The sequence below is a fragment of the Oncorhynchus gorbuscha genome, linkage group LG01, assembly GCF_021184085.1.
Source record: "Oncorhynchus gorbuscha isolate QuinsamMale2020 ecotype Even-year linkage group LG01, OgorEven_v1.0, whole genome shotgun sequence".
In the NCBI taxonomy this organism is placed as follows: Eukaryota; Metazoa; Chordata; class Actinopteri; order Salmoniformes; family Salmonidae; genus Oncorhynchus; species Oncorhynchus gorbuscha.
Genome location: NC_060173.1, coordinates 66,536,278 through 66,562,346, shown reverse-complemented (window position 1 = coordinate 66,562,346; position 26,069 = coordinate 66,536,278). Strand labels below are relative to the sequence as shown.

General features: G+C 43.3%; 1 protein-coding gene across 3 annotated transcripts in view; it reads right to left on the bottom strand.

Moving 5' to 3' along the window:
* The window catches only part of LOC124041216 (melanophilin-like), a 109,749-nt gene extending 91,436 nt beyond the window's left edge, over positions 1 to 18,313 (bottom strand). For all 3 annotated transcript variants that reach the window (XM_046358551.1, XM_046358557.1, XM_046358567.1), the window contains exon 1: positions 18,218 to 18,313. The gene's annotated coding sequence lies outside the window, so the exon portion shown is untranslated. The remainder of the gene's footprint in view (positions 1 to 18,217) is intronic.
* Positions 18,314 to 26,069: the final 7,756 nt, after the last annotated feature.

Sequence of the window (26,069 nt, the reverse complement as noted above, 5' to 3'; positions counted from 1 at the left end):
TCTACAAGAGCACGGACACGCACAGGCACAAGGAACAACAGACACACCGGACTCTACATTGCAGATGAGCTGAAGGCAGTCCAAAGTGGAGGAGTCCTACCCTCACATCACACCCATTGGCTGTGCTGCTCATGCATTGAATATACTCCTCAAGGACATCATGGCACTGAAAACAATGGATACAGACTACAAGAGAGACAAGAAAATGGTTAGGTATGTGAAGGGTCATCAAGTTATAGCAGCAATCTACCTCACCAAGCAAAGTGGATGGGCTCGTAGAGAGATTCAATCAAGAACATGCTGAGGAAGTTTGTGGCTGACACTGGTAAAGACTGACACTGGTAAACACTGGTAAAGACTGGGATAAGTGGTTACCCTTTCTGCTTTTTGCTTACAGGGAGGTGCCTCAGGCATCGACAGGTTTCTCGCTATTCAAACTCCTCTATGGATGGCCAGTGCAAGGACCACTGGACCTGCTGAAGTGCTGGGAAGGTTCCCCAGTAGCTACCTCAGGACAGGGGATTGTCCAGTATGTCCTCCAGATGCGAGACAGGTTGGAACGGTACCGAGAGGAAGCTAGAGCAAACCTTCAGCAAGCCCAGAAGGCCCAGAAGAGAGGCTATGACCAGCTCGCCACAGAGAGTTTGAGCCAGGACAGAAAGTCCTGCTCCTCCTTCCCTCGTCTACCAGCAAGCTCCTTGCGCAATGGCAAGGACCGTACCTAATCGGGAGGAAGATGGGCCCAGTGACCTACGAGGTGCTGCACCCGGACAAGGGTAAGAAGAAGCAAACCTACCATGTGAACCTTCAAGGCCTGGGAGGAGAGAGAGGAACTCTCCAAAGGAAAGTCCTTTCTGGTCCGCAGAGTAGAAGAGGATGAGTCGGATGGGGTCACAGAGGCATGGAAAGAACGAGCAGAAGTCATACTGGCTCACCTGGAAGAAGACAAGCAAGATGAGCTGAAGCAGCTGTTTGGCAAGTATCCGGCCCTCTTCAGTCAGAGACCAGGAAGAACCAAAGTCCTAGAACACGTCATTCGTTTGAAACCTGGCCAGAACCCGGTCCGCCAGCATCCTTACCGTGTGCCTGAGAGGCTGGTGGTAGCCCTCAAGGAAGAGGTCCACACCATGATAGAGATGGATGTTGTCGAGCCATCTTCAAGTGAATGGAGCAGCCCTATTGTCATTGTCCCAAAGAAGGATGGCTCTTTGCGCGTCTGCATGGACTTCCGTAAGGTGAATGCCATCTCCCAGTTTGATGCCTATCCCATGCCCCGCATTGACGACTTACTGGAGAGAATAGGTAGAGCTCATTACATCACCACATTGGATCTCTGCAAAGGGTACTGTCAGGTGCCCCTGGATGAACAATCCAAGGCCTACACTGCATTCCGGACGCCAATGGGCCTGTTCCAGTTCAAGGTCATGCCGTTTGGCCTTCATGGGGCCCCTGCGACTTTCCAGAGGCTGATGGACAAGGTCCTCCAGGACTGTGACGATTACTGTGCTGCTTACTTGGACGACGTGGTGATCTACAGCCACTCCTGGGAAGAGCACATACAGCATCTTAGCAGAGTCCTGGGGAAGATCCATGAAGCAGGACTCACACTTAACCTCCTGAAGTGTGTGTGGGCGAAACAGGAGACAAAGTACCTGGGTTACCAGCTGGGTAAGGGTGAAGTTCGGCCTCAGGTGGAGAAAGTGGAGTCCATCAGGAATAGCCCTCAACCCAGAACCAAGACACAGGTGAAGTCCTTCCTAGGTCTGGCAGGGTGGTACCGGAGATTCATTCCACAGTTTTCGACCATCGCTGTCCCTCTGAACAACCTCACTTCGAAGGGGGCCAGCAACCCTGTGAAGTGTACTGAGGAGTGTGAGGAAGCCTTCATGACACTGAAAAAACGACTGTGCTCATTCCCTGTTCTCCAGACCCCTGATTTTCAGAAGAGATTTCTCGTGCAGGTGGACGCTTCGGCTGTAGGAATTGGAGCTGTACTGGCCCAAGGGGAGCCAGGAGAAGAGCTTCCTGTGCTGTACCTGAGTCGGAAGCTGTTGCCCAGGGAAACCAGGTATTCTACAATCGAAAAGGAGTGCCTGGCTATAAAGTGGGCCCTAGATAGCCTCCGTTACTACCTTCTTGGGACGGAATTTGACCTGCACACGGACCACAGAGCACTGACCTGGATTCAGACCATGAAGGACCGGAATTCTCGTGTGACCAGGTGGTATCTGGAGCTCCAGCCCTTCAGGTTCTGTGTCCGTCACAAGGCAGGAAAAGAGAACGTTACTGCGGACTACCTATCAAGGCTCCCGAACATGGTCGCTTCAGGAGAGGAGGAAGGTAATGTGACGTAGAAGTCCGTCACTGGCCGCGGGCAGAATTTGGTTCTTTAACGCACACACATATTCATCACTCCTCCCTGCGCCATTATAAGATAAGTTAACAAGGTGGGTCGACACACAAATTAACTTCTGTCTTGGTGCATGCATTTCACTCTTGTCAATGTTCATATTTGAGAGATACAATAATTATTATACTTATCAATGTTGTGGATGAGCGCATTGTTTGTTTGTTCTGTTCCTCTCTCTCCATCTCTGTAGCTTCCGGGTATGCTGGAAAAGGACCTGAGCTAAGGGAATTGGGTTGGCTTTATAGTGCCTGTCCCAAATGGCTCATTAATGCATATGGGCATATTGAAAGATATTGTCAGTAGTGATGTAATGTTGTAAATGTTATGTTGTGATATTGTTTAAAACCGTGTTGCAATGTATATCCTTTAGTATGTTTAGTTCATGGAAAATGTAGGTTTGTATTGTTAATTGATTAATTAATTAGAGTTAATTGTTCTGAGGGGAGGGGCTAGCCCTACAAAATCAGCCTCTCTTTCAGTCATGGAGAAGCATTTTTGGATTGAGCTGTGGATGGGGCAGCATTGTTTTTAAGCTGTCCCATAAGGTAGATGTTGATGGCAGTACTGTTGTTTTTTGTTCCGGAATCACTTGTAAATAAACACCTTTGCACAGAAGAACTTTTGCGGCTCCGCCATCTTTTTATTTTGATAGGGGTTAGGTTATCCAGTTTAGCCCTCTGGCCTACTCTACGTGACAATGTTGGACCCCAAGTATTCTGGCAAGAGCATCCTGTCTGGTGCAGAGATCAACAAGGCTTATGGTGTCATCACAACCATGTCAGGTCACCTTTGCCTAGATGAGGGCAAGGTTCATGGCAGTCTGGCGAAGTCCATTTCCAAGCAAGGGCTTTGGGATGGAGATGCAACATGGCAGTCTTGCCAATATCTCTCATCAGCCACCTGGTAGAAGGGACTTTGTGGATCTGAGGCTCTTTCCCCTGTTGCCTCCATCATCCTCCAAATCCCACCAACATCAGCCGCCTCAGTGCGCAACTGGTCCTTGTTTGGGAACACACACACCAAAGCACACAGCAGGCTGACCAATACCAGGGTTGAAAAATTGGTGGCCACCTGGGCAAATTTGAGGCCTCAGAGTCTGATGTTCAAGAGGTGGACATTGAGGAGGTCCAGGGAGAAGAAATGAAAGCCTGAGAGGAAGACAACTAAAGCATTAGTTTCTAGACTATCATTTTACAAGTAGGTGTATGTTAAACGTTTTTGGGAGATCCGATGGATCATTGGGGATCCTTTGATATTACCTTTTGTTTTTCAGTGAAATCATCCCATGTGAAGAGTCAACTGATTTAATTAAAGTTCAATTTGTAAGTAAATTTCTATTGAAAGGATTTAATTTGCAATTCTGTCTACTTATGATAAAGGTAAAAGGTTTATGTTTCTGTCTCCATATGATATGGTAAATATATCCAATGCTAAAAACATCTACATTTAAATGGTATTAATATTAATTTGCATATATTTCTGTTAATTCCCATATAGTCCCGTTAATTCCCATGTATTCTCATTAAATCCCACGGAAAGTTTCCACCTCTGAATATTCCCCAAAATGTCCAACCCTAGCTCTGAGTGTCTACCTTTATCCAATGTAAAAAAAACACAATTTCAGATTTTGCTACATAAGGCCAATTTTAGCCGGTCGGTCACATTTACTCTCATGGCTGGCCAATTAGATCTATCGGAAAACCACACCCCTAATAAGACAGTTCTCCTGAAAATAACCTAAGGATTACATTCAAAAAGACATAGCTGCTAGGTCAACCAAGCATGAAAGTAAAAAATACCCAACTGATGGTTAAATTAACCTATTTTTTAGTAATTCCAACAATCCAACATGTTGGGTTATTCACACAATATTTACCCAGCGCTGGGTTACCAAATAAACAAAATTGGGTGGAGGACTTGGGGGCTCTTTCATTTTTGTCCACTTTGCCTCTATTTTACCTGAAGCAGTTCCTTGGACTGACTAAATGCAAAACCAACGTAAACAAGGTACACAAAATACATATTATCAGAGGAACCTGTGACACTCTGCAACATTATATATTTCCCTTTTCCTCATCATTTGGTGAGGGTTAGATAGCCCCACCGGAAATGTATACATTTGATATGCTTTGAATGCAATCACATTTATGGTATTCATATTGTGTTGCAATGTTATTCAAACCCATTTGTGAATGACAAATGAAATGTATTCATCTTGAGTTTAATGTTCAGTAGGGAGGTGGGTAGTAGTTTTTTTGTAATTGTCAAAAGCATAATCAATCCAACACTTTTACAAGTCTTCCTAAGTTGCCTTCTCCCAATCCAGTGCAGCCTCATGTATTTAAGTGATAATGCCCGGGAAGCCGGTGTTTAGAGGAAATATTGTCAGGGGTGTTACATTTATTTTATTTTTTATTTTACCTTTATTTAACCAGGCAAGTCAGTTAAGGCAAGGCAACAACTCTGGAGCGGACGTACGGTCCAGCATGGATCGCCTACGGTCACTCGTTTGCGGTGGAGAGTGAACACGACCAGGCCATGGCTGCTTACTTCACCGCTGCGCAACTGATGAAGGGGTATAAAACTGCTATTGAACCCAGACTCCCCTTCCACACACACACACATGGACACACACACGGACACACACACGGACACACACACGGACACACACACGGACACACACACGGACACACACACGGACACACACACGGACACACACACGGACACACACACGGACACACACACGGACACACACACGGACACACACACGGACACCCAGATACCCCCACAGAACAGGATGTGTGTGAAAGTTATTTTCAATGACAGCCTAGGAACAGCGGGTTAACTGCCTGTTCAGTGGCAGAACGACAGATTTGTACCTTGTCAGCTCGGGGGTTTGAACTCACAACCTTCCGGTTACTAGTCCAACGCTCTAACCACAAGGCTACCCTGCCGCCCCATATTAAAATAATGATTGACATACAGTACCAGTCAAAAGTTTGGACACACCTACTCATTCAGGGGTTTTTCTCCATTGTAGAATAATAGTGAAGACATCAAAACTATGAAATAACACATATGGAATCATGTAGAAACCAAAAAAGTGATGTTATATTTTTGGATTCTTCAAAGTAGCCACCCTTTGCCTTGATGACAGCTGTACACTCTTAGCATTCTCTCAAACAGCTTCATGAGGAATGCTTTTCCAACAGTCTTAAAGTAGTTCCCACATATGCTGAGCACTTGTTGGCTGTTTTTCTTTCACTCTCTGGTCCAAGTAATCTCAAACCATGTCTATTGAGCGCAAACCAGATGGGATGATGAATCGCTGCAGAATGCTGTGGTAGCCATGCTGGTTAAGTGTGCCTTGAATTCTAAATTAATCACAGACAGTGTCACCAGCAAAGCACTCCCACACCATCACACCTCCTCCTCGATGCTTCACAGTGGGAACCACACATCTGTTCACCTACTCTGCGTCTCACAAAAACATGGCGGTTGGAACCAAAAATCTCAAATTTGGACTCATCAGACCCAAGGACAGATTCCCACCAATCTAATGTCCATTGCTCGAGTCTGTTGGCCCAAGCAAGTCTCTTCTTCTTACTGGTGTCCTTTAGTAGTGGTTTCTTTGCAGACACTCGAACATGAAGGTCTGATTCACGCAGTCTCCTCTGAGAAATTTATGTTGATGTGTTCGTTCTAAATGTTCCATTGCCATGACGGCTGGCAACGTTGTTATCCCTTACTTGCTACTTAGCCAACTTTGGCTGACACAGTCATGTCACAGCAGCCATAATAACATCAAAGTAGCTGCATTTGTGTTTATTTAACTGTTTTCTAGTGCTTTTCTGGGAAACATCCATAACAATGAGCTATTAATGTGTGATTTCACCTGGCATAGAATATTTTCTCTCTCACCAGGCCACTGTTCAGAAGAGATAGCCAACTACACAGCTAACACAATCACTTCAAACTGAAGCTGGAATGACAGCAAACTAGCTGCATTTCGTGTTTTTCTATTGGCATTTCATTGTATATATCCATGAAAATTATGCTCATTCATGATTTTGATTAGCTGAGAAAAGCTTGTCTGTCTCATCCCGCCTCCTGACACGTTCATTACCATAGTACAGCTGGAGATCGAATTTCAATATTGAAACAATGTTGCAAATGTTGGCTAGACGGACAAAAATGTTATTACAAATCTCCGCTGTTGAAACCCAAATGCTAGTCTAAAAGAAATCTCCTCATGCTTTTTACAGCGTAGCTCTAGAATATGAATTGCCTGGCTGAGCTGATGAGACAGTGGATTGTGCAGTCAGATGGAACAGAGTAAATAGGCATTTCAACATCATAGACTTAGCCAGAGGTAACTTGTGGAGTAAACACTAGCTGGAATGTGGTTTTAACCAATCAGCATCCAGGATTAGACACACCCGTTTTATAACCACAGATGTCCACTGTATTCCCTTGCCAAACCAGTCATATAGTTGGCAGTATTTTTTAATTACTACCATTAAGGTGGTGATAAATCCCAAAAGATTGTGTAAAAAATCGGAGTTTAATAGCAGCGTTCTGGACTACAGCAGTGTAAGGCCTCCAAGGAATTGGGCAATTCATTTCATCTGAGGAGTGAACAGACAGTAGGCTAATACTATAATAAACTAGTTATTTATTGTATATGTAGGTTTTATTAGGCTAAATAAGCATTTCAGCATTTAAAAACATATATCATTTATAATGGCTTATTCATGAAAGACAATGTACATTTATTTGAATAAATTCAGCGAAAGATGGATTACAGCATTACTTAAGTCTCTAATGAATGTTTGGTATTCTAAACAGTTTTTGTATTTTTACAGTTTAAGTCTCCTGCACAGTATAATTTCAAGATGATACATGCGTAGCCATGTGTAGCTGTCAGAAGCATCACTACAGATCCGGGTTAGATCCCGGGCTGTATCACAACCGTCCATGATCGGGAGTCCCATAGGGTGGTGCACAATTGGCCCAACGTCGTCCGGGTTAGGGGAGGGTATAGCAGGGGAGGTTTTACTTGGCTCATTGTGTTCTAGCGACTCCTTGTGGCAGGCCAAGCGCCTGCAGGCTGAGCTCCGTCATCAGTTGAACGGTGTTTCCTCCACCATATTGGTGCGAGCGTGTGTAAAGAAGCGCGGTTTGGGCATGTTTTGGATGCTGGCTTTCTAGGCAGATTTGCAAAGAAAAAGCAATATCTCAGACTGGCCGATAAAAAAAAGATTAAGATGGGCAAAAGAACACAGACACGAGACAAAGGAACTCTGCCTAGAGGCCAGCATCCCGGAGTCGCCTCTTCACTGTTGATGTTGAGACTGGTGTTTTGCGGTTACTATTTAATGAAGCTGCAAGTTAAGGACTTGAGGCATCTGTTTCTAGATACTAATGTACTTGTCCTCTTGCTCAGTTGTGCACCGGGGCCTCCCACTCCTCTTTCTATTCTAGTTAAGAGCCAGTTTGCTCTGTTCTGTCAAGGGATTAGTACACAGCATTTTACGAGATCTTCAGTTTCTTGGCAATTTCTCACATGGAATAGCCTTCATTTCTCAGAACAAGAATAGCCTAAGAATGACTACTTCCAGGTTGGAGCGAGCGGTCGCATCCGCATTTCGCTCCGCAGGTAGTATAACTTTTTCATTACATTTCATTACATTTCATTATAGCACAACGGTTTGTTTTGTCTAATCTTAGCAATTTCTTCTTAGCTAGCTACATAGCCGTCTTTGTATCAAAGATAATTGCGTAATTATCGTATTTCGCCGTTCTAACGTAGTCTTCACTAGCCAGCTAGCTAACGTCCACCGATTAGCTGCACTGTAGAACTATTACACTCAACTGAACGACTTGATTAGTGTAGTGTTAGCTAGCTACATAGCTGTCTCTGTATCCAAGATAATTGTGTAGTTTAGAGTGTGTAGTCTTAGAGTGATCATCTTAATTTACCGAGTTTAGCTAGCCAGCTATTTGTCGTCCTTAACGTAGGAGACTCTGCTAGCTAGCCAACAGCTAGCCAACGTCTACCGAATAGACTCACAACCCGGTCGCATTCACAGGTAGTATCACATTTTCATTTAATTTCTTTACAGTACAACGGTTTGATTTGTTTGATCGTAGCTAGCTACATAGCTAGCTACATAGCCGTCTTTGTATCAAAGATAATTGTGTAGTCTAGAGCGATTTTCTAGGTTAGCTAGCCAGCTATTGCCGTTCTTTTAACGCAACGTAACGTAAACAACACTGCTAGCTAGCCAGCTAGCCCCCGAATAGCAGCACTGTCGAAACTATTACACTCAACGGAACGACTTGATTAGTGTAGTGTCAACAACGCACCCACTGCCAGCTAGCCTACTTCAGCAGTACTGTATCATTTTAATCATTTTAGTCAATAAGATTCTTGCTACGTAAGCTTAACTTTCTGAACATTCGAGACGTGTAGTCCACTTGTCATTCCAATCTCCTTTGCATTAGCGTAGCCTCTTCTGTAGCCTGTCAACTATGTGTCTGTCTATCCCTGTTCTCTCCTCTCTGCACAGACCATACAAACGCTCCACACCGCGTGGCCGCGGCCACCCTAATCTGGTGGTCCCAGCGCGCTCGACCCACGTGGAGTTCCAGGTCTCCGGTAGCCTCTGGAACTGCCGATCTGCGGCCAACAAGGCAGAGTTCATCTCAGCCTATGCCTCCCTCCAGTCCCTCAACTTCTTGGCACTGACGGAAACATGGATCACCACAGACAACACTGCTACTCCTACTGCTCTCTCTTCGTCCGCCCATGTGTTCTCGCACACCCCGAGAGCTTCTGGTCAGCGGGGTGGTGGCGCCGGGATCCTCATCTCTCCCAAGTGGTCATTCTCTTTCTCCCCTTACCCATCTGTCTATCGCCTCCTTTGAATTCCATGCTGTCACAGTTACCAGCCCTTTCAAGCTTAACATCCTTATCATTTATCGCCCTCCAGGTTCCCTCGGAGAGTTCATCAATGAGCTTGATGCCTTGATAAGCTCCTTTCCTGAGGACGGCTCACCTCTCACAGTTCTGGGCGACTTTAACCTCCCCACGTCTACCTTTGACTCATTCCTCTCTGCCTCCTTTCCACTCCTCTCCTCTTTTGACCTCACCCCCTCACCTCCCCCCCCTACTCACAAGGCAGGCAATACGCTCGACCTCATCTTTACTAGATGCTGTTCTTCCACTAACGTCATTGCAACTCCCCTCCAAGTCTCCGACCACTACCTTGTATCCTTTTCCCTCTCGCTCTCATCCAACACCTCCCACACTGCCCCTACTCGGATGGTATCGCGCCGTCCCAACCTTCGCTCTCTCTCCCCCGCTACTCTCTCCTCTTCCATCCTATCATCTCTTCCCTCTGCTCAAACCTTCTCCAACCTATCTCCTGAATCTGCCTCCTCAACCCTCCTCTCCTCCCTCTCTGCATCCTTTGACTCTCTATGTCCCCTATCCTCCAGGCCGGCTCGGTCCTCCCCTCCCGCTCCGTGGCTCGATGACTCATTGCGAGCTCACAGAACAGGGCTCCGGGCAGCCGAACGGAAATGGAGGAAAACTCGCCTCCCTGCGGACCTGGCATCCTTTCACTCCCTCCTCTCTACATTTTCCTCCTCTGTCTCTGCTGCTCAAGCCACTTTCTACCACTCTAAATTCCAAGCATCTGCCTCTAACCCTAGGAAGCTCTTTGCCACCTTCTCCTCCCTCCTGAATCCTCCTCCCCCCTCCTCCCTCTCTGCAGATGACTTCGTCAACCATTTTGAAAAGAAGGTCGACGACATCCGATCCTCGTTTGCTAAGTCAAACGACACCGCTGGTTCTGCTCACACTGTCCTACCCTGTGCTCTGACCTCTTTCTCCCCTCTCTCTCCAGATGAAATCTCGCGTCTTGTGACGGCCGGCCGCCCAACAACCTGCCCGCTTGACCCTATCCCCTCCTCTCTTCTCCAGACCATTTCCGGAGACCTTCTCCCTTACCTCACCTCGCTCATCAACTCATCCCTGACCGCTGGCTACGTCCCTTCCGTCTTCAAGAGAGCGAGAGTTGCACCCCTTCTGAAAAACCCTACACTCGATCCCTCCGATGTCAACAATTACAGACCAGTATCCCTTCTTTCTTTTCTCTCCAAAACTCTTGAACGTGCCGTCCTTGGCCAGCTCTCCCGCTATCTCTCTCTGAATGACCTTCTTGATCCAAATCAGTCAGGTTTCAAGACTAGTCATTCAACTGAGACTGCTCTCCTCTGTATCACGGAGGCGCTCCGCAATGCTAAAGCTAACTCTCTCTCCTCTGCTCTCATCCTTCTAGATCTATCGGCTGCCTTCGATACTGTGAACCATCAGATCCTCCTCTCTCCACCCTCTCCGAGTTGGGCATCTCCGGCGCGGCCCACGCTTGGATTGCGTCCTACCTGACAGGTCGCTCCTACCAGGTGGCGTGGCGAGAATCTGTCTCCTCACCACGCGCTCTCACCACTGGTGTCCCCCAGGGCTCTGTTCTAGGCCCTCTCCTATTCTCGCTATACACCAAGTCACTTGGCTCTGTCATAACCTCACATGGTCTCTCCTATCATTGCTATGCAGACGACACACAACTAATCTTCTCCTTTCCCCCTTCTGATGACCAGGTGGCGAATCGCATTTCTGCATGTCTGGCAGACATATCAGTGTGGATGACGGATCACCACCTCAAGCTAAACCTCGGCAATACGGAGCTGCTCTTCCTCCCGGGGAAGGACTGCCCGTTCCATGATCTCGCCATCACGGTTGACAACTCCATTGTGTCCTCCTCCCAGAGCGCTAAGAACCTTGGCGTGATCCTGGACAACACCCTGTCGTTCTCAACCAACATCAAGGTGGTGGCCCGTTCCTGTAGGTTCATGCTCTACAACATCCGCAGAGTACGACCCTGCCTCACACAGGAAGCGGCGCAGGTCCTAATCCAGGCACTTGTCATCTCCCGTCTGGATTACTGCAACTCGCTGTTGGCTGGGCTCCCTGCCTGTGCCATTAAACCCCTTCAACTCATCCAGAACGCCGCAGCCCGTCTGGTGTTCAACCTTCCCAAGTTCTCTCACGTCACCCCGCTCCTCCGTTCTCTCCACTGGCTTCCAGTTGAAGCTCGCATCCGCTACAAGACCACGGTGCTTGCCTACGGAGCTGTGAGGGGAACGGCACCTCAGTACCTCCAGGCTCTGATCAGGCCCTACACCCAAACAAGGGCACTGCGTTCATCCACCTCTGGCCTGCTCGCCTCCCTACCACTGAGGAAGTACAGCTCCCGCTCAGCCCAGTCAAAACTGTTCGCTGCTCTGGCCCCCCAATGGTGGAACAAACTCCCTCACGACGCCAGGACAGCGGAGTCAATCACCACCTTCCGGAGACACCTGAAACCCCACCTCTTTAAGGAATACCTAGGATAGGATAAGTAATCCCTCTCACCCCCCCTTTAAGATTTAGATGCACTATTGTAAAGTGACTGTTCCACTGGATGTCATAAGGTGAATGCACCAATTTGTAAGTCACTCTGGATAAGAGCGTCTGCTAAATGACTTAAATGTAAATGTGAGTTTGTTTCTGCCAATTTTGAGACTGTAATAAACTAGTCTGAAGGCCAGTTTTATTACTTCTTTAATCAGAAAAAAAAAATTCAGCTGTGCTAACATAATTGCAAAAGGGTTTTCTAATGATCGATTAGCGTTTTAAAATGATAAAATTGGATTAGATAACACAACGTGCCATTGGAACACTGGAGTGATGGTTGCTGATAATGGGCCTATGTAGATATTCCATCAAAAATCAGCCGTTTCCAGCTACAATAGTCATTTACAATGTTAATAATGTCTACACTGTATTTCTGATCAATTTGATATTATTTTAAATTACACAAAATATGCTTGTCTTTCAAAAACAAGGACATTTGTAAGTGCCCCCAAACTTTTGAACGGTAGTGTATGTCTAAAATACAAATCTGAATTCAGAAGTTGTCAGGATATGGTACAAATCCACAAAACTCTAAATATGCATTGGAAAGGGGCTGTAATTCTCCGGAATATCAAAAATGTGTCATGAAAAGATTTCCCCTGATATGGACCCTTTTCGCCCAGTGCTGATTTAACCAAAGAGGCACCAATTTCATCATGACTTACTGCAGTATTCTTTAAGTTACCATTTACATCCATCACCATTACATCAGGTAGATGAAACTGAAGCAGAGAAGGACAATACATCTCCTTTAAAGATGCACTATGCAGAAATCACTCCGCCATTTCCTGGTTGCAAAAATATAATAGTTTATGTGACAAAACAAGCAAGTATAGTCTAGATAATCAAAGAAAACATTGTCACGTGCCGAATAACAGGTATTAGACCTTACCGTGAAATGCTTACTTACAAGCCCTTAGCCAACAGTGCAGTTCAAGAAAGAGTTAACTTCACTAGGGTAGGGGGGCAGCATTCGGAATTTTGGATGAAAAGCGTGCCCAAATTAAACTGCCTGCTACTCAGGCCCAGAAGATAGGATATGCAGATAATTAGTAGGATAGAAAACACTCTAAAGTTTCCAAAACTGTTAACATAATGTCTGTGAGTATAACAGAACTGATATGGCAGGCGAAAAACCTGAGGAAAATTCAACCAGGAAGTACTATTATTTTGAAAGGCTGTTTTTCCATTGAAAGCCTATCCACCATACAAAGACTTAGGACCCAGTGAACAAGCTCTATGGCTTTCCGCAACATGTGACCAGTCTTTAGGCATTGTTTCATGCTTTTACTCTGAATAATTAGGGAGATACAGCACTTTCAATCAGTGGCCAGTGGAAATATCCATTCATCAGTCATGCGCCTGAACCAAAATGCGCCTTTCTTGTTTCTCCTTTCCTATTGACAAAGCTTTTGTCCGGTTGAAATATTATTTATGATAAAAACAACCGGAGGCTTGATTTTAAATATCGTTTGGCATGTTACTACTAACTTTTATTGTACTTTTAAAAAACCTTTCGTCTGGATTTAGTACACGCGCCTTCTGAATTCGGATTACTTGACAAAACGCACCAACAAAGCGGAGGTACTTGGACATAAAGATGAACTTTATCGACCAAAACAACCTTATTATTACTTATTGTCTAAGAGGGAGACCTGGGATTGCCACCAGATGAAGATCAAAGGTAAGTGATTAATTTTAATGCTATTTCTGACTTTTGTGACACTCTCCTTGGTTGGAAAATGGCTGATTTATTTTGTTAAAGGGATAGTTCACCCAATAGTGTATATACAATAGTGTATATACAATATATATACAATAGTGTATATACAATATACAATTATGTATTCACACTAGAGGTCGACCGATTACGATTTTCCAATGCCGATACCGATTATTGGAGGACAAAAAAAGCCGATCCTGATTAATCGGATGATTTATTTTATTTATTTGTAATAATGACAATTACAACAATACTGGATGAACACTTATTTTAACTTAATATAATACATCAATAAAATCAATTTAGCCTCAAATAAATAATGAAACATGTTCAATTTGGTTTAAATAATGCAAAAACAAAGTATTGGAGAAGTAAGTAAAAGTGCAATATGTGCCATGTAAGAAAGTTAACGTTTCAGTTCCTTGCTCAGAACATGGTGGTTTCTTTTAACATCTTCAATATTCCCAGGTAAGAAGTTTTAGGTTGTAGTTATTATAGGAATTATAGGACTATTTCTCTCTACCATTTGTATTTCATTAACCTTTGACTATTGGATGTTCTTATAGGCACTTTAGTATTCCCAGTGTAACAGTATAGCTTCCGTCCCTCTCTTTGCTCCTCCCTGGGCTCGAACCAGGAACACAACGACACCATCCCACCCTTGAAGCAGCGTTACCCATGCAGATCAAGGGGAACAACTACTAGAAGGCTCAGAGCGAGTGACGTTTGAAATGCTATTAGCGTGAGCTAACTAGCTAGCCATTTCACTTCGGTTACACCAGCCTCATCTCGGGACTTGATAGGCTTGAAGTCATAAACAGTGCAATGCTTGACGCACAACAAAGAGCTGCTGGCAAAACGCAAAGAAAGTGCTGTTTGAATGAATGTTTAACACCCTGCTTCTGCCTACCACCGCTCAGTCATATACTTAGATAATTGTATGCTCAGTCAGATTATATGCAACGCAGGACACGCTAGATAATATCTAGTAATATCATCAACCATGTGTAGTTAACTAGTGATTATGATTGATTGCTTTTTATAAGATAAGTTTAATGCTAGTTTACTGCATTCGCGTAACAGGCAGTCTCCTTGTGGAGTGCAACGAGAGAGAGGCCGGTCGTTATTGCGTTGGACTAGTTAACTGTTAGGTTGCAAGATTGGATCCCCCGAGCTGACAAGGTGAAAATCTGTCGTTCTGCCCCTGAACAAGGCACTTAACCCACCGTTCCTAGGCCTTCAGTGAAAATAAGAATGTGTTCTTAACTGACTTGCCTAGTTAAATAAAGGTATAACAAATAAAATAAAAATATATTTAAAAAATCTGCAAATCAGCGCCCCAAAATACAGCCATTCCGATTAATCGGTCGACCTCTACCCCACACATACAATTATCTGTATGGAAATTCAGTTGAGCAGTGAATGTCAAGCAGTGAATTTCAAACACAGATTCAACCACAAACACCCTGGAGGTTTTCCAATGCCTCGCAAAGAAAGGCACCTAATGGTATATGGGTAAAAAAAAGACTTTGAATATCCCTTTGACCATGGTGAAGTAATTAATTACACTATGGATGGTGTATCAATAAACCAGTCACTACAAAAAATACAGGTGTCCTTCCTAACTCAGTTGTCGGAGCGGCAGGAAACCACTTAGGGATTTCACAATGAGGCCAGTGGTGACTTTAAAACAGTTACAGAGTTTAATGGATGTGATAGGAGAAAATTGAGGATGGATCAACAACATTGTGTTTACCCCACAATACTAACCCAAATGACAGCGTGAAAAGAAGGAAGCCTGTATAGAATACAAATATTCCAAAGCATGCATCCTGTTTGGAATAAGGCACTAAAGTAAAACTGCAAAGAAATTTGAATGCAAAGCATTGTGTTTGGGGCAAAACCAACACAACACGTCAATGAGTACCACTCTTCAAACATGGTGGTGGCTGGATCATGTTATGGGTATGCTTGTCATAGAAAAAGTCTATGGATTTTTTTATCCCCAACTTCCATCTTGTCTCCCAAACGGGCTTGGAAGGCGAAAATCGAGTCATACGTCCTCAGAAACATGACCCACCAAACCGAGCTCCTTAACTTGTAACTCCCATCTCGTGAACGGGATCGTTGTGATCATCTGACACTAATTAGCATAACGCAACAGACATAAATATTACTAGAAAATATTCTTATTCATGAAAATCACAAGTGAAATATATTGAAACACAGCTTAGCCTTTTATTAATCACCCTGTCATCTCAAATTTTCTAAATATGCTTTACAGCCAAAGCAAGACGAGCATTTGTGTAAGTTTATTGATAGCCTGGCCTGGATTATGTAACTTGGTCACGAAAATCAGAAAAGCAATCAAATTAAATCATTTACCTTTGATGAGCTTCGGATGTTTTCACTCACGAGACTCCCAGTTAGATAGCAAATGTTCCCTTTTTCCAAAAATATTATTTTTGCAGGAGAAATAGCTCTTCACGTTTGGATGAGAAATCGACCGGAAATTGCGGTCACGACAATGCCGAAAAATATTCCAAATTAGCTCCATAATATCGACAGAAACACCATAATTTCGCCTGCAATATCAGTTCTGTTATACTCACTGACAATATTTTTACAGTTTTGGAAACTTTTGAGTGTTTTCTATCCTAAGCTGTCAATTATATGCATATTCTAGCATCTTGTCCTGACAAAATATCCTGTTTACTACGGGAACGTTATTTTTTCAAAAATGAAAATACTGCCCCCTAGTCACAAAAGGTTAACACCCGCTCACTTAACCCGTACATACGCCAGCCACACCAATGTGTCGGAGGAAACACCGCTCAACTGATGACCTAGGTCAGCCTGCAGGCGCTCGGCCAGCCACAAGAAGTCGCTGAGCCAAGTAAAGTCCCCCCGGCCAAACCCTTCCCTAACCCGGACGATTCTGGGCCAATTGTGCGCCGCCCTATAGGACTCTATAGGACTCCCGATCACAGCCGGTTGCGACACAGCCTGGGATCAAACCCGGGTCTGTAGTGACACCTCTAGCAGTGCGATGCAGTGCCTTAAAACGCTGTGTCAATCAAGAGGCCCTAGTGAGTGTATTTTTTAAATAAACGGAAGTGCTTTCCAACAGACACTGGGAGAAATTCACCTTTCAGCAGGACAATAACCTAAAACACAAGGCCAAATCTACACTGGAGTTGCTTACTCCATGCCAAAGGTGATGTATTGACTCAGGGATGTGAACACTTATATAAATAAGATATTTCTGTATTTCATTTTCAATATATTAGCAAAAATGTCTATATTACATCATGTTCAAAACATCTATAAGTGTATTTGTTGAGCTTCACAATCAATTTTAGACACTTTCTGGTGATTTGGATATGATGCGCAACAAAAAATGCTATTATCGGTCACATGACATAAATGGAATTTGTACCACAAATGCTAAAATGTTAGCATGTGGAAACGGTGCCAGGGTAACGAAACCATAGCATGGATTGCTGTCATACTTTGTCGAAAGACTGCTTAAAGGGTAAGGAAACTAATGTAATTTTGTAATTTGGGTGAACTAGCAAACTGGTCGCATTGATGAACCCATGCTATTACTTAGCTATCCGCCTAGCGCCGCATTTTTTTAAATATTTTTTTTTAGAAAAGATTGTAGAAGGTGGGTAAAATAAGTATTACACGATATCACAACATGCTTCAGTCATATCATATATGTATCAATATTGGTGTCCAACACTAATCATAATCACACCCCATTCCCCTATATTTTTTAAATAGTATTTTCCTCCATGATTCTGTTTGTGGTGAAAGGTTCCTCTGTCTGCTGCGCCAGCACTATCATGTGACCTAGCTTTGGCACAACTCAGAACCATCACATCACTCTCCAGTGGAGCAGATTATAGCCAGTCTGTCTGGACTCCATGCAATTTAGCCTGTGCACATTTTCCCAGACCCAGGCATCACAATACATGTATTGAGATAAGCTGAAAATGAGGCAACTTGCACTCATGCCCACAGACAGACAGACAAGTCATTGTGTGAGGGGAAACAAGCATACTTTGTCACACCAATAATAATAGTTTCCACACTGGGCCTTGCAGCAGAATGTAACAGGTGTATACACTAAATATGCTCACTATTCACTATTTGCAAAAAGTATGAGTTTGCAAAACTTGAGGTGAACATATATTTGCACTTATGGGAAATGAGTCATTATAAACTATACTCAATTTCTCAAAATACAATTTGGCTAAATGCCGCATAAACCACGTTAATCAGTGAATTAATATTTATTGGCAAGAATACACAGCTATAAAAAAACACTTTTAAAAAACTATGGTGAAATGATCAGTTGCACTTGCAAAAGGAATACTGAGACGACTCAAAACAGGGACCATATCACGCCATCCCTCATGTTACATTTGGGAATGTAGAAGGCAAAAGGTATTAACCTATTTTACTCCAGGGCCATTACTATAGGCCTATACTTCTACAAAGCGGTAATGTAGCCTATTATTAGCACAGTAACGCTGTAAAATGTTACACTTACCTTGACCTGCGCGCGAACTTCGTTCGTAGCCTTCCCTGTGGCACATTCCCTTGAGAGAACTTGACAGACCGACTGCATAGGGCGCAAATCCAGAAATGTTAATCACATGTCTTGTTAACAAGAGAGAAGAAAGTCTCCGCCTCCCTGCACTAAACTTCAAAAGGTCAGGCTCAATAATACTCACTAGATCCTTACGTGAATTTGTATGATGTTGATTGCTATTTGAATGTGTCTCTATTGTCAGCATAAGAGGTAGGCCCTATTAAGCCTTAATAAGCCTTAAATAAATATAAATAATATTAAAAACTTCCTAAAAAGTTATTCATATTGATTCAGTTCAGACAATATGGCCAAAAATATACAAATATATTTGGGCCATGAGTATATTGTTTTTAACTTGTATTTATCCTTTATGTAACCAAGGAAGTCACAATTGAGATTGACATCTCTTTTTCAAGTCCGAGTGTGAGTGAGTGTGTGGTATTAGTGATTGTGCCTCAATACAATGTGTCAAAGTGTTTTGAATGTTTCCCTCATTGGCATTTCAGGACATGACATATGACATGGAGGGAAGGTCACGATGGCAACACCCATCCCTAGCACGCGCTCCAGCAGGTGTATCTCACTGATCATCCCTAAAGCCAACACATCATTTGGCCGCCTTTCGTTCCAGTACTCTGCTGCCTGTGACTGGAACGAATTGCAAAAATCGCTGAAGTTGGAGACTTTTATCCCCCTCACCAACTTCAAACATCAGCTATCCGAGCAGCTAACCGATCGCTGCAGCTGTACATAGTCTATAGAAAAATAGACCACCCATTTTCACCTACCTCATTCCCATACTGTTTATACTGTTTTTATTTATTTATTTTTCTGCTCTTTTGCACACCAATATCTCTACCTGTACATGACCATCTGATCATTTATCACTCCAGTGTTAATCTGCAAAATTGTATTATTCGCCTACCTCCTCATGCCTTTTGCACACATTGTATATAGACTGCCCATTTTTTCTACTGTGTTATTGACTTGTTAATTGTTTATTCCATGTGTAACTCTGTGTTGTCTGTTCACACTGCTATGCTTTATCTTGGCCAGGTCGCAGTTGCAAATGAGAACTTGTTCTCAACTAGCCTACCTGGTTAAATAAAGGTGAAATAAAAATAAAAATAAAATAAAAAAGGTATTAGGGAAAGCAGGAGGACTTCCTGTTACTTTCTCTCAAATTAACTGAAAGAAAAACACTCAGTACACAGCTGAAAGGCAAAACAATAGCTCTCTCAACAGATCCTCACTTTCCAAGTTATAATGACAGGTCTCGTGGAAATCTAGAACACTTGAACTTCAACATCTCACCACTAGTATTTACGTGACTGCCTACTGTGGGGTGTTTCAAGGTGTTACTGGAAGACACTTCATCATTAAGGCTAACATGCTGACCCCACCGCTCAAGTCACGTGCGCTGCAAAATAAATGTACACATAGATGTTATTCAATCATTGCACCCAGGCGCTAAAATAGAAATTGGTTCTATTTCTGACCCTCAACGTGGTGCAGGTCCTGCCTCTCCCATCTCCTCACTGGTTTTTAGGAGCATACACCCACGTGGGTGATTGAAATATGAACATAGGTCCACACTCCGGTCGGTTGTAGTAATGCTGTAAAGTTGTTTGCCAACCACCATATGAAGTTCAAAGAAGAAAAAGTAGCCTGAAGGAGGAGAGATGATGAAAAACTAATTTGGTTTACCTTTTTATCTGTGTATTAGTTGTCAGAGTAGAGGACCTTGTGCATTTCAGGTAAAATAACAACCCAATGTTTATATACCAGGACAAATTAGCTAGCAACAGCAAGCTAGTTACCTAAATTGCCATAAATGTTTAATGCTTTTTGACCTGTCCCCAAACTAATAATTAGTTCAGAGTTTGTTTTGATATTTGAACCTGTGTGTCATGATCACTTCTAGTGTGGGTGAACAAAATCAACTTGCGCGCGATGTAGGATGTACGCATGTGAGGAGCATGTGAGGTGCACTATCAAATGGTTAGGGCCCCTCTTCCACCCCTCTCCTATCTTACAAGACCAGCCAGATGACCTAACTGACCACCTTCCCTTAAAAAGCTGTTACCTAAAGGCCCTCACCAACTATATGATTTTAGCTATCTCTAGGCAGAGTTCCTCTGTCCAGTGTCTGTGTTCTTTTGCCCGTCTTAATCTTTTCTTTTCATTGGCCAGTCTGAGATGTGGCTTTTTCGTTGCAACTCTGCCTAGAGGTGTCACGTTCTGACCTTTATTTCTGTTGTTTTTGTCATTATTTAGTATGGTCAGGGCGTGAGTTGGGGTGGGCAGTCTTTGTTTGTTTTTCTATGATTTGGGGATTTCTATGTTTCGGCCTAGTATGGTTCTCAATCAGAGGCAGGTGTCATTAGTTGTCTCTGATTGAGAATCATACTTAGGTAGCCTGGGTTTCACTGTTTGTTTTGTGGGTGTTTGTTTCCATGTCTGTGTTTTTCACCACACGGTACTGTTTTGGGTTTCGTTCGTTCCACGTTTATTGTTTTGGTATTTCAGTCGTGTTCATGTGTAGTATTTCTTATTAAAAGAACCATTGACACTTACCATGCCGCATATTGGTCCTCCGATCCTTATCGCCTCGGAAATCCCTTACAAGAGGCCAGCATCCCGGAGTCGCCTCTTCACTGTTGACGTTGAGACTGGTGTTTTGAGGGTACTATTTAATAACACTGCCAGTTGAGGACACTCTAATGTACATGCCCTCTTGCTCAGTTGTGCACCAGGGCCTCCCACTCTTTCTATTCTGGTTAGAGCCAGTTTACGCTGTTCTGTGAAGGGAGTAGTACACAGCATTGTACGAGATCTTCAGATCCTTGGCAATTTCACACATGGAATAGCCTTCATTTCTCAGAACAAGAATAGCCTGACAAGTTTCAGAAGAATGTCTTTGTTACTGGCAATTTTGAGCCTGTAATCTAACCCACAAGTGCTGATGCTCCAGATACTCAACTAGCCTAAAGAAGGCCAGTTTTTAATTCATTACTGTTTTCAGCTGTGCTAACATAATTGCGAAAGGGTTTTCTAATGATCAATTAGCCTTTAAAAATGATAAACTTGGATTAGCTAACACAACGTGCCATTGGAACACTGGAGTGATGGTTGCTGATAATGGGCCTCTGTACGCCCTTGTAGATATTCCATTAAAAATCAGTCTTTTCCAACTACAATAGTCAGTCATTTACAACATTAACAATGTCTACACTGCATTTCTGATCAATTTGATGTTATTTTAATGGACAGAAATAACCTTTCTTTCAAAAACAAGTTAATTTCTAAGTGACCGCAAACTTTTGTACGGTAGTGTATATACCTGTATATCCACACTATGATGATGGAAAAATAGAAAGTGTAAGAACTGTTTTTTGGAACTAGTCTTTTAGAGGAATACGAGAGGATTATGATCGGTATAGAAAACTAGCGTGTCACGCCCTGACCTTAGTTAACTTTGTTTTCTTTATTATTTTGGTTAGGTCAGGGTGTGAGAAGGGTGGCATGGGTGTACCGTCTTATCTAGGGTTTTTTGTACATCTATGGGGTTTTGGTTTGTCTAGGTAAATGTAGGTCTATGGTGGCCTGAATTGGTTCCCAATCAGAGGCAGCTGTTTATCGTTGTCTCTGATCGGGGATCCTATTTAGGTTGCTATTTTCCATTTTGGTCTTGTGGGTTATTGTCTATGTGTAGTTGCATGTCAGCACTCGGTCTTTATAGCGTCACGGTCGTTTTGTTAGTTTGTTTAGTGTTCTTTGTTAATAAAAGAAGAATGTATTCTTATCACCCTGCGCCTTGGTCTCCTCGTTATGACGAACGTGACATAGCTGGGTAGAGGCTGACACAAACCTCAACGTACTGAAGAGCCAGTATCAAAGCAAAGGCTTCTTTCTCAATAGTTGATTAGTGTTTTTTGGTAGGAGGCCAAGTTCTTCAAAAGTACCCCACAGGGTGCTCAGTATCGCTGTTGTCCTGCTGTAGGATCACAGCACCTGCACCGGTGCTGAGACTAAAAGGGCCTTCGACTTTTCAAAAACCACTTAACAGTCTGGGATCCAACGGAAAGTGACTTTGGGATTGGTCAAATCCATAAGTGGGGCAACAATCTCAAAATGCCCGGTAGTAGCAAGCCATCCCCAAGAATCAATGGGATAAGTATGGCTTCAACATGTTGACATGAAGCAGCTGTGTTTTTTTCTGCGTGATGAAGTAATTCTGATTACTTGAGGAAGGGCCTGAAAAGAGAGCTTACAACGGTGACCGCAGAACAAGCAACAAAACTAGGACTTGGTCACCCACATCGAAAGTGCAACTTTAAATCATACCAGACTTTCATTTTTTTCCATATTCTTACTGGCGAACTCACAGAGGTGGTGCAATCTATATAAAAAGTGTTAACATGCTCCAACAGATTTGCTTTGAGGTGTTGTCCTGCAACAAACTCACAATGGAGAGTTTGTCTTGCAGCAAGCTCAATGGATCTCTGACATAATGTCAAAACACAAGCTTATTCGGACTGAAACCGAGAGATTCCTGAACGACCTCCAGTGCTGCAAATGGCACTCAAGGCACCCCTTCATTCCAGTTTTTTTCTAACTCAAAGCAGTAAGCTTTTAACATCGACTTCAAAGTCTGATGAAATCTCTCAAGAGAGTCTGGGTGGAAGGTACTAAAGGGGCAATGGATAACTCCCAACTGCTGTAACACTTGCTTGAAGACCTTTTGAATCATGGTCTGACTGCACTGCGGAAGCCCGAACATTGGAAATTATTTCGCAGGGGCCTTCACAATACAGGGAGCAATGGCATTGGGGAAGTGAGTGGAAGAACACATGATGGCTAAGATAAATTGCTTACCACTCTTGAAATTTGGGCAAAGGACCAACTTATTCCACCAGAGCCCTGCTGAAAGTTTTGTCAAAAACAGTTATAGGCTGCAAAGGTGCAACCGGAACATTTTGTTTTTGTTTACCTGTCAGCTGACAAACACAACACGATTTAGGGTAAACCCCAACATATTTTTTCAGACCTGGACAGAATTATTTACTCAAGATACGGTCATATGTATTGTTGACCCCAAGATGGCGTGCCATACTACCATTGTGAGCCAACATCAGTATCTCTTGTCAGAGTGTAACTGTAACAACAACTTAAGATACACTGGGCCAATCATCTTGACCAGAAGTGGCGTAGGAATTTCGTCATCAGAAACCCATCTATGTCAAAGCAACCCACACAAACTTAATCAAACGCCTCTTCTGGACATATCTCCACAATCAACTGCTTCCGAGACAAAGTTTTTTTGTTGTTGTTATTTTTAGTTTAACTTTTAATTAAGGACCATTTAGGGAAACTCTCTTCTTTCAGAGGTCCCCCAAACTCACTCACCTTTGGGGTTTTCAAAGGAAAGGTCAACTCCGGAGGTTTACCAAAGTCAGGACCACACATACAGTTGAAGTTGGAAGTTTACATACACTACTCATTTTTCAACAACTCTACAAATTTCTTGTTAAAAAAAACATTGCTTTGGCAAGTCTGTTAGGTCATCTACTTTGTGCATGACAAGTAATTTTTCCAACAATTGTTTAGACAAATTATTTCACTTATAATTCACTGTATCACAATTCCAGTGGGTCAGAAGTTTACATACACTAAGTTGACTGTGCCTGCCTCCCGGGTGGCTGCAGTGCCAGCTGCGCCACCAGAGACTGGGTTCGTGCCCAGGCTCTTTCGTAACCAGCTGCGACCGGGAGGTCCGTGGGGCGATGCACAATTGGCCTAGCGTCGCCCGGGTTGGCCGGTAGGGATATCCTTGTCTCATCGCGCACCAGCGACTCCTGTGGCGGGCCGGGCGGGCTAACAAAGGTTGTCAGGTGCACGGTGTTTCCTCCGACACATTGGTGCGGCTGGCTTCCGGGTTGGATGCGCGCTGTGTTAAGAAGTGGCGGCTTCATGTTGTGGGGGTGCTTTTCTGCAGGAGGGACTGATGCACTTCACAAAATAGATGGCATCACGAGGAAGTAAAATTAAGTAAAATGATGTGGATATATTGAAGCAACATCTCAAGACATCAGTCGGGAAGTTAAAGCTTGGTCGCAAATGGGTCTTCCAAATGGACAATGACCCCAAGCATACTTTCAAAGTTGAGGCAAAATGGCTTAAGGACAACAAAGGCAAGGTATTGGAGTGGCCATCACCTCAATCCCATAGCCCCAAACTCAATCCCATAGAAAATGTGTGGGTAGAACTGAAAAAGCGTGCAAGGAGGCCTACAAACCTGACTAAGTTACACCAGCTCTGTCAGGAAGAATGGGCCAGAATTCACCCAACTTATTGTGGGAAGCTTGTGGAAGGATACCCGGAACGTTTGACCCAAGTGAAACAATTTAAAGGCAATGCTATCAAATACTAATTGAGTGTATGGAAACTTCTGACCCACTGGGAATGTGATGACAGAAATAAAAGCTGAAACAAATCATTCTCTCTACTATTATTCTGACATTTCACATTTTGCAAATAGACTCATTCTTAAGGACAATATCAAATGTGCTATAGCAAAGCACCTGAGTGAGCTGAGTGAGTATCTATGTGAGAGTGGATTCTTGGCCCTCACTAGCATGAAATCTAAATACAGGCACAGACTGTGTGTGGAAAATGATTTAAGACAGACTCTCCAATACAACCCAACATTGCATAGTTATGTGCATCCTTTCAAGCAAAATAAAGAGCAAAATTGTTGATTATTATTTGTGCCTTGAGCTCTTTGTCACTACCCACAAGCCGGGTTGTGACAAAACTATGTTTAATAAATGTTTTGTCTAGTGTGTGTATTGCAGGCTTACAATGATGACAAAAAACAATATTTGAGAGTGTGCTGACCCTGGTGCTAGAGGGGGTACGCAGCTGGAGGTTGAATGTTTGAAGGGGTACCACTGCTCTAGGGAATATCTCTGATAACCCATCAGGTTGTTCTACTCTGGGTACCTTATAAACAACAAGATTTAGCACATCCTTCCGAACAGCAATCATTGACAAATTAATTAATCCCCCTTCAAAGGTAGGCTAGGCCTCACTCCAAAGACCACAGGACCAGAAACAAGATCAGACTCGAGTTCCACATTACACAAAGGAACATCCATGCAGTCCATCTCCACACCTTGAACTAACACACTGTAATCAGTTGCTGAAGTGTTAGACAAAGGCAAAACACCCTCCAAAAGTATGAACTGGGCTGCCCCAGTGTCCCGCAGTATCTTCACAGGCTGCTTAACAGCATCACCACTCCGCAGAGACACGGACCCATCTGAAACAAAGGGTTCATACAAATCTGATCTACAATCTTGTTTAGTAGATAAACCAGACCCAAACAGACACTTTCTACCGCAGATATTGAAGCCTGACATAGGCATATGTGGTATTTGAGACACAGCCCATGCAATAAAAACATATCTTTAGCTTAAACTGGCGGATTTTGATGAGGATTTTCTGCTAATTATGTTAATTAGATTGACGCATGGGTGCATCAATAAACTCTTAAGAATTTGAATGGGCTGGAGGGCTCAGTTTTTTTTGTTTCAATTTAGGACAATCGCTAGGCTTCCATGAAATCGCAGACAGATTTTCATGCGAATATTCACAAATCTGCCTAAACTTACCTTGCTTCTTTCTAGTCATTAGAAAACTATGCAGTATTCGTTTTTTTAAATGTATAATTGCTGACATGTTAGCCAGAAAATCCCGTTAACGGCACAACAGCCAGTGAAAGTGCAGGGCGAAATTTCATAATTAA